Source organism: Crocodylus porosus, unplaced genomic scaffold (assembly GCF_001723895.1).
Source record: "Crocodylus porosus isolate Cpor-Errol unplaced genomic scaffold, CroPor_comp1, whole genome shotgun sequence".
NCBI classification, from domain to species: domain Eukaryota; kingdom Metazoa; phylum Chordata; order Crocodylia; family Crocodylidae; genus Crocodylus; species Crocodylus porosus.
In genome coordinates, this window is record NW_017728943.1 from 74,866,847 (window position 1) to 74,872,363 (window position 5,517).

A 5,517-nucleotide genomic window follows, 5' to 3' on the forward strand; every position below is an offset into this window, starting at 1 on the left:
GTCCCAGGTTCACTTCTGAGAGGTTTTTCTTTGTAGATGATCTGTTTGACTTCAAAGATTTATGCTGTTGCAGCACCTTTGAGAAAAAGGCCAAAAAGTTAGTGCAGTTAGAGAGGGTGCTCAAAGGATAAACTAGCTGTTCCAAAGAGGATTCCTCTCTCAGACAGCAACTGAGCCATTAAAAGTCATCTTCAAGGTGACGACCAAATAAATGCTGGTGGGATATTTATTTGCCCTGTTTGAATGAGGAGCTGTTTTTCATGCATTTCTGTAGCCCACATTAAATAGAAGCTATTTTCTCCCATTTCAATTGGGCTCTTTTGACCTGCTGTTACAGCAAACCAAAAAGCTTTATAAGCTGCCAGGTCCTGAGAGCTCAGGGATCTGGTCATTTTTTATTTATTTATTTTTTAAAAATGACTAGCCATTAGTTGCACTACAGTGGCACCTAGAAGCCAGAGTAGTGGGAATTGGAGATTCATTGTGCTCAACACTACACATGCATGCACAAGAAAGGCAGCCCCCCACCCTAGCAAACTAAAGGATCTTTAGAACTGTAGGACCTCACGGTCTGAACTATGGTCATTACGGCAGCAGAACAAGAGGCTACAGTCTGTGCACCACTTTAGGGGGTCATCACCTAGTGCCAGGGTCATGCCGAACCTTGAAATCAGGACCCGGCAGGAGGAATCTATTTCAGCTGCTTTACACAACAGAATTGTCTTGTTGGTAGCACAGTATATATTCAGAGTGCATTACCAATATTAAGTAACCGGCACAATACTGTAAGACGGGAGCTGATACAACGTTGGGCAGAGTGGAAGAGAGGTGGACAATGTTATTGGATCAAGTTCATAATGAGGAACTCAAGGAGTCAAAGCCATGAGCTGCAAGTTCATTCTTAGCATGTTTCACTGGTAGTAAATTAGTGAAGTCAGAAAAGGGAGCAAGCATCTAGGCAGCTGTCTAGCCAGTGCTCAGTCTTCCACACAGCAGTCTCTAAATTCCCAGGTACATGACTAAATTTCTGCCTCCCAAAGAACAGGGAAAACAACCACATATTGGTGACAGCTTAGTTTGTACACAAAACCCCTGGCAGTTTATCAAAGGAAAGAAGGCAGGGGGGAAAAAAAATCTGAGATCACACTAAGAATTCAGGTAAGGAATGTGCCCTGACACCTGAACATTTATCATAGTCAGCTTTCGAATGAGACACCAGCAGCAAGTCAATATTTGTGCACTGTAATTTTCAAGGCTAAAGCAGCTCAGGTGTCCAGTCTTCTCTCTGCTCTTCCCCCTCCCTTCCCCTCTTTGCTTTCCTTCTCCCTCACTACCCTCAGGCTGCTCTTTAGTTTCCATTTGTCTGCACATTTTGTTAACTATTTGGAATTTTTGAGGCACTGATTTATGGATGAATAAACCATGAGCAGAGAAATTGAAAGATGAACTGAAAAGCATTAAAGCATCTAGTCAGATCATCCAGTCACTTCCCAGGAGCACAGGGGGCCTGAGAGCAAGACCTCCCTGAATCCAGGCTGTGATGTGTCCTCAAAAAGAGCAGCAAATCCCTATATAATCATCAGTGAGATGCCTGCTTAAGAAATATTTGCCCAAGAGACTTGCCAGGGGTCAGATGAGCTGCTTCAATGCCTGGCAGCACAGAAGTCATGAAAAGCAGACAAGAATTGCAGATCAATACTTAACTACAACAACATGAAGTCAGTGGCAGTAAGATTTCAAATTCATCCCTTCCACTCCTTTGTTGGCCGTGCTGGTTAGATGAGGCACTTCTGGCACCTACTGGCCATCTTCAGTACTGAGCTTTATACAGCATCATTAGTGCTGGGCTCATCCCAGTTCCTAGGAATAACAACCTTCCTTTAACAAAGAGGACACCCAGAATTAAACTTGACATTAAGGCCAGGAAGGATGGGAAGAGAGTGGTGATGGCAGAATGAGGTTTGCTGAACAACCACAAGCAGGACACACTGATAGGTAAGGCCAAACTGAAATTTGTTTTATTCTATTAATTAAATGCATGTGCCAACCTCCCCAGAAGCAGCTCAGGGTGGCTTAGAATAAATAAAAACACACAATATAGACAGATTATAAAGACAGACACAAATATTAATATAAAATAGTATGTGATGGAACAAATTCCCCAGACATCATCTCAAAACGTAACCCCACCTTGCTGAAGGCCTGTCCAAATAAGGTCTTCCAAGGCTTCCAGAAGACTAGACTTGGGCTCAGACAGACCACAAGGGGAGGGAGTTCTTGAACAGGAGGAGTGACTGCCAAGGACGACCTCCCACAGTTTTTGCCAAATGAACTTGGCACATAGATAGTACTTACCCGAGTGACAGAGGGTGGTTGCACCCCAATGATGTGCGTCTGTCCTGCCCCAAGTCACAAGGTCTGCCACCACCATCACCTGTCTTGCCTGGATTCAGCTTCGATATATCTGCATCCAATCCTCAACTGTAGCTAGGCAGCAGGTAAGGACCCAGCCTGCAGGGTATAGATCATGCCTGAGAACTGCTGCTGCAAACAAACAGTTCTCATGTCATTAACCTTGATCTGGGCAGTTGTCAGACATCGACACCACTGTCACCCAAATCCCTATCAGGGATAAAGCCCAATTTAGCATTAGCCTTGGATCTGTTCCTCCTTACCACTTCCCGCATCTCAAATTAAATGAACAGCACTCGGACGGGCCCAGAAACCAGAAGCAACATACATATATATACCTTCCTCCAACCACAGCTCCTCTTGAACACAGAAATGGGATCCAGCTTACCTGCTCAGAACCAGGAAGAAATCCTGTCAGACTTTGCAGATAGAGATAAACATTGCTGAAGTCAGACTTTTTTTTTTTGGTAAAGGCTTCCAAGGGCAACAAAGTTCCAGGCCTCGCCATAGAAGACCCCAAACTTACTGGGTTGAACACAAAGCTCCCGAGAAGTTAAATATCATGTGCACTTTGAAAGAGCTGGGCTATTCTAAGTGGCCCTATGCTCACTACCACCAATTCCATTCTGGATGTGTAGAAGCCAATATTTGAGATGCCATATGAGATGTATTGGGTTTGAGATACCAGGTGGAAGACTTAAGGAGTAATGTAGCCTACTGGATAGATAGGTCAGGTTGCAACCCAGACCGACAGGATTCTATCCTGGCTCTGTTGCCAAGTGATTCTAGGGAAGGTCTGCAAAGACTTGGGTGTCTGTCTGGTCAGAGATAATCCTGCCTTGAGCAAGGGACTGCACTACATGACCTCATGAAGTTCATGCCAACTACACTTTCCTATGATACCACAAACATTCAAATAGTTAAAATCTCTGCTTCAACTACCAAAGCTAGGGAGGCACCCGTATTCCCTATACACACTCATTCTCATATACTGACATGACCAAACTGTTCAAAAACAAGAAATTCCCCTGGTGATCCTGTCTCTGGCCTGCAGTCTGGTAGGCATTCTTGGTACATGGCTACTACAACTAGAATGGACCTTGTACTACAAAAAGAGAGAGCTGGTGGGAATGCCCACAGCCCCTTTAATAGCCAGTAGCCCAGTGGTCAGGGTGCTTACTGTAATATCAGAGACCCACATTCAAATCCCTCTCATGTCATATCTGAAGCAAGGACTGGAATCCATCTGCCAAGAGTGAGCAACTGGATAGCCTGGGATGGCTCTTAACTGACTCTTGCTGAAACTCTTCCACTTTGTATGATACAACTAAATTGAGCCAGAAAAAGAATGATAGCTTGGTTATTAGGACACTTACCTGTGAGTACTGGAACCCAGGCTGCTGCTCCACTGCAATTTAATTTAGAAACTTCATCTTTTTATGACTAATTATATTAGGCAGCCACAACCTGGCACCTTTATATTAAAAATCAGACTATACGTATTGCAAAATTCTACAGTGCACTACTCTTACATAAATGCACAAATAAGCAATACCAAAAAAAAAACAACATGTTGCTAGTATAGCTGTTCCTATGCTGTCAGCATTTTTCTAGAGCAGATTAGGGCCGTTTTTCGCCAGCAGTGGTTCTTAGCCTTTTCCCAGGCTTCTTTTTCCATTCAAGCCTGTCCCCCTTTTCCCCTCTATCCACGAAGGGAACGTCAACGTAACCCAGCCTGTTCATCCGTGTCACGCAGGTTGAGAACACATGGTTACCAGCATTTGTTTCTACCCATGGCAGGTAATGATACCAAAATCTTGTAACTCAGGTGTTCTAGCGAGGCTTTTTTGGGCACTCATCCAAGAATTATAGCACCTCTGGGGCTTCTGATGCATGAAATTTTACTATCCCTGCCGCAAACTCAAGATGCCAGGGCTCCTCCCTGTGCAGCTACACGAGATAAAATACAGGAGACAAACCAGAGTGCAGGAAAACCAATGTCCTGAAAACCTTGCAAACCTGAGCATAAAAGTGAAAGCACTTTGTCTTACGAAGACTGCCCAAACTATGGTACCAGGTCAAACTAGAGGTCTAATAGCTCATCTCAGAAAAACCTTAAGCTTCCCACCATTTACAAGAACTCATTCAGTTCCAAACTGCCACAGGCAGCAATTCTCAAGCAGCGCCACCCTAGGGTGCCATGAGATTGGCAGAAAATGCTGGCGATGTCTTAATTGTAAGCACTACAAGTAGGAATAATGAAAATGTACCATCACTGGGAGAAGGGAAGAGGGACAGGAGACTTCACATTTACTATTTTAAAGGCTGAGAGACTTTCCACTGTGCTGCATAAGGACTAGTCCTGCTCTGCCTTTGTGATTCTAAATATTCTGTCATCTACTGAACCAGATCTGAACTGAATTACCACTGAAGTGCCATGACGACAATTTCCCAAAAACACAAGTTGCAGTGATTGCATTAAAAACTATTTAAATAAGTTAAAGTGAACACAAGGACTGCACAAGAAACATGCTAACCAACTACTCCTCTCCCACTGCAGCAGCAGTGCATTGGCAGTACCCTTATCTCCTCCGCTTTTGCCTGAGGCATTTGGTACGTTTTCATATTTCTGGTTTGCACCTTGTAGTTATACTGAGAGAGGGGTTTAAGTAGGCAATTTTTAGGACTCTTTAGGTAAACAGCTGCTTGGAAATGCAGGACACAACACAATGGCATAGGGATAATGGAGACCTGGTGGGACTCCACCCATGACTGGACCTTGAGTATTGATGGCTATACTCTATACAGGAGAGATCACGTAGCTAAAAGGGGCAGGGGTGTAGCTCTCTATGTTAAGGAAAGCTACACGTCCCTGCAAACTGATCTTGGCAACCAGGGTGGACTAGAGACCCTCTGGGTTAAAATCCGTGGGGGACATGGCACAGGGGACACAACGGTGGGAGTCTACTACAGATCTCCCACCCAAAGTCCTGAGCTTGACCAGAAGTTTGCCCAGGAACTGGCTGAGGCTGCATGCTCCAGGACCATGGTTGTCATGGGTGACTTCAGTTACCCAGACATCTCCTGGAAGGATCACTCAGCAAA